This window comes from Ranitomeya variabilis, chromosome 4 (assembly GCF_051348905.1).
Source record: "Ranitomeya variabilis isolate aRanVar5 chromosome 4, aRanVar5.hap1, whole genome shotgun sequence".
Lineage (NCBI taxonomy): Eukaryota > Metazoa > Chordata > Amphibia > Anura > Dendrobatidae > Ranitomeya > Ranitomeya variabilis.
In genome coordinates this window covers 243,942,038-243,956,454 of record NC_135235.1, presented here as the reverse complement: position 1 = coordinate 243,956,454, position 14,417 = coordinate 243,942,038, and the positions used below count along the sequence as shown (strand labels likewise).

General features: G+C 47.4%; 1 protein-coding gene across 5 annotated transcripts in view; it reads right to left on the bottom strand.

Moving 5' to 3' along the window:
• The window catches only part of LRRC4B (leucine rich repeat containing 4B), a 289,691-nt gene that overhangs the window by 19,039 nt on the left and 256,235 nt on the right, over positions 1–14,417 (bottom strand). The window contains exon 1 of one of the 5 annotated variants that reach the window (XM_077249343.1): positions 14,154–14,397. The exons of the other annotated variants lie outside the window; for them this stretch is intronic. The gene's annotated coding sequence lies outside the window, so the exon portion shown is untranslated. Of the gene's footprint in view, positions 1–14,153; positions 14,398–14,417 lie in introns of those variants that run through there. 5 annotated transcript variants of the gene reach the window in all.

Genomic DNA, 14,417 nt, shown 5'->3' with positions numbered 1-14,417 from the left:
TGATGTCACAAGCGTGCAAGTATAAGGCACGGCACTCAACCCAACCTTCAGTCTTGCCTGAGGAGCCTACAGCAGGTCCCTCTGATGAACTGGGACATTTGGCTCCGCCCACCGGCCTGGTTAGCTGAAATGATCTGAGCACATGTGAGTTTTACTTTGTATTTAAATCCCTGTTTTTTTTATAATTGCTGTACATACTGTACTTTAACCCCTTCACCACCAAGGGTGGTTTGCACGTTAATGACCGGGCCAATTTTTACAATTCTGACCACTGTCCCTTTATGAGGTTATAACTCTGGAACGCTTCAACGGATCTTGGCGATTCTGACATTGTTTTCTCGTGACATATTGTACTTCATGTTAGTGGTAAAATTTCTTCGATATAACTTGCGTTTATTTGTGAAAAAAACGAATATTTGGCGAAAATTTTGAAAATTTCGCAATTTTCCAACTTTGAATTTTTATGCCCTTAAATCACAGACATATGTCACACAAAATACTTAATAAATAACATTTCCCACATGTCTACTTTACATCAGCACAATTTTGGAACCAAAATTTTTTTTTGTGACGGAGTTATAAGGGTTAAAAGTTGACCAGCAATTTCTCATTTTTACAACACCATTTTTTTTTAGGGACCACATCTCATTTGAAGTCATTTTGACAGGTCTATATGATAGAAAATACCCAAGTGTGACACCATTCTAAAAACTGCACCCCTCAAGGTACTCAAAACCACTTTCAAGAAGTTTATTAACCCTTCAGGTGTTTCACAGGAATTTTTGGAATGTTTAAATAAAAATGAACATTTAACTTTTTTTCACACAAAATTTATTTCAGCTCCAATTTGTTTTATTTTACCAAGGGTAACAGGAGAAAATAGACCCCAAAAGTTGTTGTACAATTTGTCCTGAGTACGCTGATACCCCATATGTGGGGGTAAACCACAGTTTGGGCGCATGGCAGAGCTTGGAAGCAAAGGAGCGCCATTTGACTTTTCAATGCAAAATTGACTGGAATTGAGATGGGACGCCATGTTGCATTTGGAGAGCCCCTGATGTGCCTAAACATTGAAACCCCTAACAAGTGACACCATTTTGGAAAGTAGACCCCCTAAGGAACTTATCTAGATGTGTGGTGAGCACTTTGACCCAACAAGTGCTTTACAGAAGTTTATAATGCAGAGCCGTAAAAATAAAAAATCATATTTTTTCACAAAAATGATCTTTTCACCCCCAATTTTTTATTTTCCCAAGGGTAAGAGAAGAAATTGGACCCCAAAAATTGTTGTGCAATTTGTCCTGAGTACACTGATACCCCATATGTGGGTGTAAACCATTGTTTGGGCGCAGGGCAGAGCTCAGAAGGGAAGGAGCGCCATTTGACTTTTCAATGCAAAATTGACTGGAATTGAGATGGGACGCCATGTTGCGTTTGGAGAGCCCCTAATGTGCCTAAACATTGAAACCCCCCACGAGTGACACCATTTTGGAAAGTAGACCCCTTAAGGAACTTATCTAGATGTGTGTTGAGCACTTTGACCCAACAAGTGCTTCACAGAAGTTTATAATGTAGAGCCGTAAAAATAAAAAATCATATTTTTTCACAAAAATGATCTTTTCACCCCCATTTTTTTATTTCCCCAAGGGTAAGAGAAGAAATTAGACCACAAAAGTTGTTGTGCAATTTGTCCTGAGTACGACGATACCCCATATGTGGGTGTAAACCATTGTTTGGGTGCATAGCAGAGCTCAGAAGGGAAGAAGCGCTATTTTACTTTTCAATGCAAAATTGACTGGAATTAAGATGGGATGCCATGTTGCGTTTGGAGAGCCCCTGATGTGCCTAAACATTAAACCCCCCCACAAGTGACACCATTTTGGAAAGTAGACCCCCTAAGGAACTTATCTAGATGTGATTTGAGAGCTTTGAACCCCCAAGTGTTTCACTACAGTTTATAACGCAGAGCCGTGAAAATAAAAATTAATTTTTTTTTCACAAAAATGATTTTTTAGCCCCCAGTTTTGTATTTTCACAAGGGTATCAGGATAAATTGGACCTCAAAAGTTGTTGTCCAATTTGTCTGGAGTACGCTGATACCCCATTTGTGGGGGGGGACCACTGTTTGGGCGCATGACAGAGCTCGGAAGGGAAGGAGCGCCATTTGGAATGCAGACTTAAATGGATTGGTCTGCAGGCGTCACGTTGCATTTGCAGAGCCCCTGATGTACCCAAACAGTACAAACCCCCCACAAGTGACCCCATATTGGAAACTAGACCCCCCAAGGAACTTATCTAGATGTGTTGTGAGAACTTTGAACCCCCAAGTGTTTCACTACAGTTTATAACGCAGAGCCGTGAAAATAATTTTTTTTTTTTTCACAAAAATGAAATTTAGCCCCCAGTTTTGTATTTTCACAAGGGTATCAGGATAAATTGGACCCTAAACGTTGTTGTCCAATTTGTCCTGAGTACGCTGATACCCCCTATGTGGGGGGGAACCACTGTTTGGGCGCATGACAGAGCTCGGAAGGGAAGGAGCGCCATTTGGAATGCAGACTTAAATGGATTGGTCTGCAGGCGTCACGTTGCATTTGCAGAGCCCCTGATGTACCCAAATAGTACAAACCCCCCACAAGTGACCCCATATTGGAAACTAGACCTCCCAAGGAACTTATCTAGATGTGTTGTGAGAACTTTGAACCCCCAAGTGTTTCACTACAGTTTACAACGCAGAGCCGTGAAAATAAAACATATTTTTTTTCCCACAAAAATGATTTTTAGCCCCCCAAATTTTTATTTTCCCAAGGATAACAAGAGAACTTGGACCCCAGAAGTTGTTGTTCAATTTGTCCCTAGTACGCTGATACCCCATATGTTGGGGTAAACCCCTTTTTGGACGCACGGGAGAGCTCGGAAGGGAAGGAGCACTGTTTTACTTTTTCAACGCAGAATTGGCTGGAATTGAGATTGGACGCCATGTCGCGTTTGGAGAGCCCCTGATGTGCCTGAACAGTGGAAACTCCCCAATTCTACCTGAAACCCTACCCCTAACCTCACCCCTAACCGTTTACTGAACATTTTCTGACAGTCATAAGTGCCACGTATATAAGTGCCACGTATATAAGTGCCACGTATTTAAGAGCCACGTATTTAAGAGCCACGTATTTAAGTGCCACGTATTTCAGTGCCACGATATTTCAGTGCCACGTATTTCAGTGCCATGTATTTCAGTGCCACGTATTTCAGGCACTGAAAAATACGTGGCACGTAAATACTTCAGTGCCACGATATTTCAGTGCCACGATATTTCAGTGCCACGATATTTCAGTGCCACGATATTTCAGTGCCACGTATTTCAGTGCCACGTATTTCAGGCACTGAAAAATACGTGGCACGTAAATACGTGGCACGTAAATACGTGGCACTGAAATACGTGGCACTGAAATACGTGGCACTGAAATACGTGGCACTTAAATACGTGGCACTTAAATACGTGGCACTTAAATACGTGGCACTGAAATATCGTGGCACTTATATACGTATATACGTATATAAACGTATATTTCAGTGCCACGTATTTCAGTGCCACGTATTTCAGGTTAGGGGTAGGGTTAGGGTTTTTTGTTTTTTTCTTGTTTTCTTGTGTTTTTCTATAAAAACGCATGCGTTTTACCGCGTTTACATGCATTTTTTCACACATGTGGTTTTTTTAAAAAACGCATGCAGATAAAAACGCAAGTGTGAAACCAGACTAAAAGACGCTTTTTATAGCAAAAAAGTTTTTGCGTCTCCACATTTTGAGACCTATAATTTTTCCACATTTTGGTCCACAGAGTCATGTGAGGTCTTGTTTTTTGCGGGACGAGTTGACGTTTTTATTGGTAACATTTTCGGACACGTGACCATTTTTTATCACTTTTTATTCTGATTTTTGTGAGGCAGAATAACCAAAAACCAGCTATTCATGAATTTCTTTTGGGAGAGGCGTTTATACCGTTCTGCGCTTGGTAAAATTGATAAAGCAGTTTTATTCGTCGGGTCAGTACGATTACAGCGATACCTCATTTATATCATTTTTTTATGTTTTGACGCTTTTATACGATAAAAACTATTTTATAGAAAAAATAATTATTTTGGCATCGCTTTATTCTGAGGACTATAACTTTTTTATTTTTTTGCTGATGATGCTGTATGGCGGCTCGTTTTTTGCGGGACAAGATGACGTTTTCAGCGGTAACATGGTTATTTATATCCGTCTTTTTGATCGCGTGTTATTCCACTTTTTGTTCGGCGGTATGGTAATAAAGCGTTGTTTTTTGCCTCGTTTTTTTTTTTTTTTTCTTACGGTGTTTACTGAAGGGGTTAACTAGTGGGCCAGTTTTATAGGTTGGGTCGTTACGGACGCGGCGATACTAAATATGTGTACTTTTATTGTTTTTGTTTGTTTTTTTTAGATAAAGAAATGTATTTATGGGAATAATATTTTTTTTTTTATTATTATTTATTTAGGAATTTTTTTTTTTTTTTTTACACATGTGGAAATTTTTTTTTTTACTTTTTTACTTTGTCCCAGGGGGGGACATCACAGATCGCAGATCTGATAGAGTGCACAGCACTCTATCAGATCTGCGATCATACTTTCATCGGAGCAGGCTGCAGCTTTCATCTGCAGCCTGCTCCGACCCGGAAGTGCTCCCTGCAGGACCCGGATACAGCCCCTCGGCCATTTTGGATCCGGGGCCTGCAGGGAGAAGACGTTCGGTACGAGGTGAGTACATCACCTTGTACCGATCGTCTCAGGGAAGCACGCAGGGAGCCCCCTCCCTGCGCGATGCTTCCCTGTACCGCCGGTACACCGCGATCATGTTTGATCGCGGTGTGCCGGGGGTTAATGTGCCGGGGGCGGTCCGTGACCGCTCCTGGCACATAGTGCCGGATGTCAGCTGCGATATGCAGCCGACACCCGGCCGCGATCGGCCGCGCCCCCCCCGTGAGCGCGGCCGATCGCGTATGACGTACTATCCCGTCGGCGGTCATGGGGGCCCACCCCACCTCGACGGGATAGTACGTCAAATGTCGGGAAGGGGTTAAATTGTCTCATATTGTAAAATCTTGATATACCTTTTATAAACACTCCTAATCTTTTTATGGAGTAAAAGTTATAATATTTACTAGCTTCGCTCCCTTGCTCTAAAACGTACCCTAAGTCTTCTGAAGTTAATTACGCTACTAATTTGGGTTGGCTCTGAACCCCTCTGTGAAGAGAAATCTGAGCTGGTTGAGGCAAAGTGTTTTCTGGGCTAGGCAGGTGAGCTGGCAGTGACGGAAAGGGGTTTTATAAGCTATTGTCTGGCTGCAGCCTGAGCATTTACAATTCCCTCGCTGAAGTGTGCCTGCTAGCCAGTCCACAGTGAAGCGGCCCACCCGGCAACCAATTATCCTAGGTGTACTTCCCTGACTGACCTGAGGGTAATGGGGGCGCCAGAGAGCTGCAAGTTCCAAAGCAGAACTGGAAAGCGGGATATACATAAATCCCTGCAGTTCGTGTTATGTTGTAGCAGCAGTGGGATAACTAAAATAAGCCCCTACGGTAAATTGGTAGGTCAAAAGCCTTGTTGTGTTTTCATCACATTGTAGCAGTGGTGTGATAACTAAGATAAGCCCCCTGCACATGTGATAGCTGTGTGCTAGCCAAAGGTCACCCCCGATTCGTGACATATTGGTGGCAGCACGGTGAGATTCGTGACAATACTTACCAAAAAAGTGTGAAACAACTGAAAATATGTCTTATATTCTAGGTTCTTCAAAGTAGCCACCTTTTGCTTTGATGACTGCTTTGCACACTCTTGGCATTCTCTTGATGAGCTTCAAGAGGTAGTCACCGGAAATGGTTTTCACTTCACAGGTGTGCCCTGTCAGGTTTAATAAGTGGGATTTATTGCCTTATAAATGGGGTTGGGACCATCAGTTGTGCTGAGCAGAAGTCTGGTGGATACACATCTGATAGTCCTACTGAATAGACTGTTAGAATTTGTATTATGGCAAGAGAAAAGCAGCTAAGTAAGGAAAAACGAGTGGCCTCCATTACTTTAAGAAATGAAGGTCAGTCAGTCCGAAAAAATGGGAAAACTTTGAAAGTGTCCCCAAGTGCAGTTGCAAAAACCATCAAGCGCTACAAAGACACTGGCTCACATGAGGACCGCCCCAGGAAAGGAAGACCGAGAGTCACCTCTGCTTCTGAGGATAAGTTTATCCGAGTCACCAGCCTCAGAAATCGCAGGTTAACAGCAGCTCAGATTAGAGACCAGGTCAATGCCACACAGAGTTCTAGCAGCAGAGACATCTCTACAACAACTGTTAAGAGGAGACTTTGTGCAGCAGGCCTTCATGGTAAAATAGCTGCTAGGAAACCACTGCTAAGGACAGGCAACAAGCAGAAGAGACTTGTCTGGGCTAAAGAACACAAGGAATGGACATTAGACCAGTGGAAATCTGTGCTTTGATCTGATGAGTCCAAATTTGAGATCTTTGGTTCCAACCACTGTGTCTTTGTGCGACGCAGAAAAGGTGAACAGATGGACTCTACATGCCTGGTTCCCACCGTGAAGCATGGAGGAGGAGGTGTGATGGTGTGGGGGTGCTTTGCTGGTGACATTGTTGAGGATTTATTCAAAATTGAAGGCATACTGAACCAGCATGGCTACCACAGCAGCGGCATGCTATTCCATCCGGCTTGCGTTTAGTTGGACCATCATTTATTTGTCAACAGGACAATGACCCCATGTCGCGTTAATGTATAACATGGCGTATGATTTTTCATGTTCCCCTGTTAGCACACATGCTGTGGGCTCCAACCCCCCTTCCTTTTCCCACTGCCTTCGCTTTGCCTAGGCACAATCCCAGTGTAACTGAAACCCAGCAGGGAGCCTTGAAACTCCTCTCTGCTCTTTCCCCCTCTCGTCAGAATGTTAATTAACCCAGAGCTGGCTCTGTCCACAAGAAGCATGAGACCTTGAAACTCCTCTCTGCTCCTTCCCCCACCCCTCCCATAGGAAGTTCTTTGTCTAACTCCATGTGGTTGCTGTGTATGGGAGAGATATTCAATAAGCCTTACGGCGGCGCCAGTGTATGACAGGAATATTCCGGATACATATTTGGAATGTGATTTAATAGAGCTTCACAATGGGGCCCCGTGCGGGACTCTGGCCCCAAGAGAAACAGAGAAATGGATTTCTCTTGAACCGTGTGGGATAGTTAGATCACATTTGGATTAAAAAGAAAGCTAATTTCGCTCTAAGATGAGGGATGTGTGTGCCACGATTCTGCTAGGTTCGCAAGCACATCTAGGAGTTTTATAAATTTTCGTACTAAAATGTGCACCCTGGCAGCTAGGGGAGGGCACAGGCAAACCAGCCTCTTTAGTGATGTCACAAGCCTGCAGGTATAAGTTACTGCACTCAACCCAGCCTTCATTCTTGCCTGGGATTTCACTACATAAAGACCTCCTGATGTACTGGGATATTTGGCTCTGCCTACCAGCATGGTTAGCTGACATGATCTAAGCAAATGTGAGTTTTATCTTTCTTTAATCAGTGTTTTTTTTATAATTGCTGTACATACTTTAAATTGTCTCATATTGTAAAATCTTGATATACCTTTTATAAACACTGCCTAATCTTTTTATGGCGTAAAAGTTATAATATTTACTAGTTTCGTTCCCTTGCTCTAAAACGTACCCTAAGGTTCCGAAGTTAATTACGCTACTAAATTGGGTTGGCTTTGAACCCCTCTCTGTGAGAAATCTAAGCTGGTGGCAGCGAAGTGTGTTCTGGGCTAGCTGGTACAGCTGGCAGTGATGGAACAGGGTTTTATAAGCTATTGTCTGGCTGCGGCCTGAGCATTTATAATTCCCTCACTGCAGTGTGCCTGCCACCCAGTCCACAGTGAAGCGGCCCGTCCGGCGACTAATTATCCCAGGTCTAGTTCCCTGACTGACCTGAGGGTAAGGGGGGTGCCAGAGAGCTGCAAGTTCCGAAGCGGAACTGGAAAGCGGGATATACATAAAGCCCAGCTGTTCGTGATATGTTGTAGCAGCAGTGGGATAACTAAAATAAACCCCTGCGGTAAATTGATAGCCTTGTTTGTGTTTTCATCACATTGTAGCAGTGGAGGGATAACTAAGATAAGCCCCCCTGCACATGTGATAGCAATGTGCTGGCCAAAGGTCACCCCCGATCCGTGACATATTGGTGGCAGCACGGTGGGAATCGTGACATTTTGGTGGCAGAGCGGTGGTATCATAGAGCATTAGTGATCTGGTTTGAGCAATCATTCCTCTCACTAAAACTTGCAAAGTTCTTGCGAGGACTCTGCACAAATACGTTTGGAGAACGAACTCAGTGTGTATTAGTCCTGAGACAATTGTATGTACTGGTGATTATCCCCTACCCTTCTCTTCGTTTTTCTTTCCTATCTTTTATTTGGCAACCATGGCTGCGATGGGAGAAGAGTGGTATAAGCAGCTTAAAGGGAACCTGTCACCCCCAAAATCGAAGGTGAGCTAAGCCAACCGGAATCAAGGGCTTATCTACAGCATTACAGAATGCTGTAGATAAGCCCCCGATGTATCCTGAAAGATGAGAAAAAGAGGTAAGATCATACTCACCCAGGAGTGGTCCCGCTGTGGTTCGGTCCGATGGGCATCGCGATCTGGTCCGGGGCCTCCCATCTTCTTACGATGACGTCCTCTTCTTGTCTTCACGCTGCGGGAAAGGTCAGAGAAGCCCAGCACCTGCGCACTGCAGTACTTTGCTCTGCCCTCAACATTGCAGACAAAGTACGCCGGAGCCGGAGCCGCAGCGTGAAGAAGAGGACGTCATCCTATGAAGATGGGAGGCCCTGGACCGGACCGCGACACCCATCGGATCGGACCGGCTGCCCAGGTGAGTATAATCTAACCTCTTTTTCTCATCTTTCAGGTTACATCGGGGGCTTATCTACAGCATTACAGAATGCTGTAGGTAAGCCCCTGATGCCGGTGGGCTTAGCTCACCTTCGATGATGGGGGTGACAGGTTCCCTTTAAGAAGGACGCTCTTATTGCCCTCTGCGGGGTGTGGCGGATCGACATCATGAACAAAAACCGGTCGCGGTTCTGCTGCAACGGGAAAACGGCCAGAGCCCAATGGGCGCAGAACTCGGCCAAAACAGAGGTGGTGCTGCAGCCGAGCTCAACCACTGAATGCCGGCCCCACTAGCAACCAGGGTGAATTGGACCCCCACCTGCTGACGGCCTTGGAACAACTCCCCGCTGACGACTGTGAGGGACGTCTGCAGCTGATCCAGCAGTACCGTCAGGAGGCCCGAGCCGAGCGGGAGGCTGAGAGAGCCGAGCGCCAAGCCCAGCGAGAATATGAACTGGAGATGGTCCGGCAGCAGGGGGATGTCCTCCACCACCTGGAGCCGTGAGCCCAACAGTGCTCAGATACCGAAGAACCGGCCCGAGCACTTTCCTGTGATGGAAAAGGACGGGGACTTGGACACTTTTCTGCGGGCCTTTGAGAAAGCCTGCAGACAATACCAGCTGCCTACAGAAGAATGGGCCCGATACCTGACCCCAGGGCTAAAAGGCAAAGCTCTGGAGGCGTTTGCTGCTCTCCCTCGAGCAAGATGGTGAGTATGAGGCCATCAAGCAGGCCCTGATAACCAAGTACCAGCTTACACCTGAGGTTTACCATAGAAAGTTCCGGAACCTCCAATGACCGTTACAGCAATGTGGCGCATGGACTCGGGACCCACTTTGACCAGTGGACCCAAGGACTGTCAGTGACAACCTTTGCACAGCTGCGAGACCTGATGATCAAAGACCAGTTCTTACCTCTTTGCCCAGCTGAGGTGCGACAGTTCGTGATGGACAGAGAGCCCAAAGATGTTTCGAAAGCAGCGCAGACTGCCGATGCCTATGAGGCAAACCGTAAATCGAAAGTGCAGAAGCCAGTCACTGCCAGCTGGAGAGGGGGTAAGCCTGCAAACAACGCCAGTGCCCCTGCCAGCCAACACAACAGAGGCCCTGTCCCTGTTGCCAACAGCACCAGACCTACCACCAACCGACAGTGTTTTGTTTGCAAACGGACTGGTCATATCAGTCCCTATTGTCCAGATAAGCAGAGGAACCCCCCAGCCAAGGCCCCAGGGCCTAATGCAGCAGTTCTCTTGGTGGGTGGGGCGGTTCAACGTGCAGCAAGTCAGAGTGGGGGGCCATGTCACTACAGGCCTCAAGGACACCGGGGCTGAACGAACCCTCATCCGACCCAAACTGGCGGCCCCTGAAGAGATCATTCCGGGGAAAACCCTGACTGTCACTGGGATTGGGGGCACCCGCTGTCCCCTGCCAATGGCCTGGGTTTATATAGATTGGGGTGCCGGGAGAGGGGTGAAGGAAGTGGGGCTGTCTGATAACTTGACCATTGATGTTTTATTGGGGACTGATTTGGGGAGGATGGTTGCATACTATGTCCCTGACTCTCCTCCCCGATCGAATGATGATAAAGGGAAATCGCATGTGTTACCGGACCATGCTTTATCTAGTAATGATGATGCTAAAAATGATGTAAATGTGCCAACTGAACCTGATTACCATTTTTCCGCCAAGGTTGATGTGTCCACAGGTGCAGGAGTGCTCAGGCACGTCACTCCGCGGGGTGGGATGGCTGAGGAACCCCTAACAGGAGCAAGCATCGGTGCTCAAGAAAATGGGGAGGTGCATGGGGACCATGAGGAAGGTGATGCCATGCAACTGACCAGTGCCACTAAGGAAGATAACTGGCCCATAAGTAGCACTGCTCTTGAGGTAATGGGGGTGGATGGGGAGGTAGAGCCCATAGCAGCGCCGGCTGATGGGTCTGTGGAAATCCCCGGGGACACAGCCTACGTAGCTGCTGTCACCCGCAGTCAGAGTGCCTGGAATGCAGATAACGGTCTGCTTTCCAAACCCTCCTCAGTCATCGCTGAAACAGAGATGGACCCAGAGCAGGTCCCAGAGGGTTCCGGTGGGGATGGGACCCTGACGTTGCTTCTGGGTTCCCCTAGCCAGGAGTTTCAGGCCGCTCTGCGAACAGATGCGAGCCTAGAAAACTTGAGACAACTTGCCGAGACGCCCACCTCCATGACTGATAAGGAGAAGGTGTTCTGGGAACGAGGGAGGTTGTACCGTGAGGCAGTACCCGGAAAATCGCAAAAGGAGCAGTTGAGGGAATGACAGCTGGTCGTCCCGCAGCAATTCCGGAGTGAGTTGTTGGGCATTGCCCATGAGATCCCGCTCGCTGGACACTTGAGGATCAGCAAAACTATGGCCCGACTGTCTCAACACTTCTATTGGCCCAAGATGGGGACAGACGTGTCAAACTACTGCCGCTCCTGTGTCACCTGTCAAAGAGTGGGGAAGGCGGGGCCTGCTCTTAAGGCTCCCCTGATCCCTTTGCCAGTGATAGAGGAGCCTTTCCAGAGGATCGCGGTGGACATTGTGGGCCCGCTGGCCATCCCCAGCAGCTCTGGAAAGCAATACATCCTTACTGTGGTAGACTACGCTACCCGGTACCCAGAGGCAGTGGCTCTTTCCTCAACTAGGGCAGATAAGGTGGCAGATGCATTGTTGGCTATCTTTTCACGTGTAGGATTTCCCAGGGAGATGCTTACTGATCAAGGGACCCAATTCATGTCTTGCCTAATTGAGGCTCTCTGTAAGAGAATGCAGGTGAAGCGAGTGTGTATCACCCACAGACCAATGGCTTGTGTAAGCGCTTCAATGGTATCCTCAAACAGATGCTCCGCATGCTGGTTGAGACCCAAAGATGCAACTGGGAGCGGTACCTCCCACACCTGCTGTTCGCTTACCGAGAGGTTCCGCAGGCCCCTTGGGTTGGTAAGAGAATCTTGGGAAGAGGTGCCGAACCCTTCTGAAGTGTCCATAGTGGAGTATGTCATGCGCTTCCGTGACAAGATGCAGACCTTGACGCAGTTGGTGCATGACAACATGACGCAGGCTCAGGCTGATCAGAAGTACTGGTACGACCAGAACGCCCGGGAGTGGACCTATCACATGGGTCAAAAGGTGTGGGTGCTGGTCCCCATACCAAAGGATAAGCTTCAGGCAGCCTGGGAAGGCCTGTACGTCTTCCACCAACAGCTCAACCCCGTCACCTACGTGGTCACGCTTGACCACGCTAGGGGTAGGCGAAAGGCCATTCACATGAACATGATGAAGGCTCATCACGAACGTGAACATTCCGTCCTAACGGTCTGCAGCCTGCCTGAAGACGGGGAGGAAGACCCTCTCCTGGACATGCTGGCCCAAACCAAGGCCGGTGGGTCCATTGAGGACGTGGAGGTAAGCGCCTCACTAACCGAACCCCAGCGGTTGCAGTTGCGGACCAAGCTGGAACGCTTAAGGGCCGTGTTCTCCAACCGACCTGGAAGGACTGAGTTAGCGGTCCACAAGGTGGGCACCGGGAGTCATGCCTCACTACGGCGAACACCCTATCGAATCTCCGACCAGGTGCAGCAGGTTGTGCGCCAGGAGATCGATGAGATGTTACAGCTGAGGGTGATTCAATGGTCAAAAAGCACGTGGGCCTCACCTGTAGTTAGTTACAGTGATGTGGCGCATGGACTTGGGCCCCACTTTGACCAGTGGACCCAAGGACTGTCAGTGACCACCTTTGCACAACTGCAAGACCTGATGATCAAAGACCAGTTCTTACATCTTTGCCTGGCTGAGGTGCAACAGTTCATGATGGACAGAGAACCCAAAGACGTGACTAAAGCAGCACATATTGCCGATGCCTATGAGGCCAACCGTAGATCGGAAGTGCTGAAGCTAGTCACAGCCAGCTGGAGAGGAGGTAAGCCTGCAATCAACGCCAGTACCCCTGCCAGCCAACTCACCAGAGGCTCTGTCCTCATTGCCAACAGCAGCACACCTACCATTGACCTTCGCCATTGTTTTTCCTGCAAACGGACTGGTCATATCAGCGTCAACCATCCGGAGAAGCAGAAGAACCCTCCAGCCAAGGCCCCAGGGCCTAATGCAGCAGTTCTTTCAGTTCTTTTGATGGGTGGGGCGGTTGGGAGGGTGTGTGACAACGTGCAGCATGTCACCGTGGGGGGCCATGTCGCTACAGGCCTCAAGGACACCGGGGCTGAACCGACCCTCATCCGACCGGAACTGGCGGCCCCTGAAGAGATCATTCTGGGGAAAACCCTGACTGTCACTGGGATTGGCGGCATCCGCTGTACCCTGCCAATGGCCCGGGTTTATAAAGATTCAGTGCCGGGAGCAGGGTGAAGGAAGTGGGGCTGTCCGATAACTTGCTGTCACGATCCATGTTTGGATCTGTGGCAGATCTGGTTTTCCTTTGATTAAAAACATTTTTCCTTTCTGGTCATTTGGGGTTAATGCAGTTTTCCCCCCGGCGGCTGCTGGTGTTATTGCATTGCATTGCGGCTGGGTCAGCTGATGTTGGTGGTGACCACTCCCACCATCCTTCATAACGTCACCTGATGCATCAGCTGACTGTTGGTTATACAGGTTGTTACATGTTACGGAACTCCTCAGCACCCAGAATATGTTGTGCAGTTATATGTATGTATATGTGCAGTTATATGTATGCAGGGGTGGGATTCAAATTTTTAACAACAGGTCCTCTAAGTCGCGGCGGCCGGAATTTTGGCCACGCCCATTTTCAATAACCCCGCCCATACTAATAAGCCACGCCCAGTTCAATAGACAGACCAGACACCATATCACCACAGTGACCTATAATACTATCTACAAGGCACAAATACCGCCACACCATGACCAGATGACATATTACCACCACAGTGATCGAATAATATCAAATACAAGGAACAAATACCACAACATCATGACCAGACCACATATTACCACCACATAGTGACTGAATACTACAATACTGATCAATAATAAAAAAAAATACAATACTATCACCATAAGTGCCATTATACACAGGAGATCTGTACTTAGTATGCAGCGTCTGTGTATAGGTAATACAGTGATCACCGGTGACATACACAGGACCTCAGTATATAGTATACAGTGTATAGTGTCAGTGTATAGGTAACACACTGACTCACCAGTGACATCTCTAGGTGAAGTCCTTCATCTTTCATCCCGCACAGACCGCCATCACTTCATCCAGCCAGGACTCGTCTCTGCAGGAAATAACACAGTTATCACGAGTTCCACTTGCAGAACACATTACTTAATTTTCCCAACTTCTACATTACATCACATGAAGAAGGCGACATAGTGTCACTCTCACAGTAATAGGACCGCCCCTCCATTTAAAACAGTATACTCAAAAAATAAAATAAATACATCATTGCAGTAATAATATC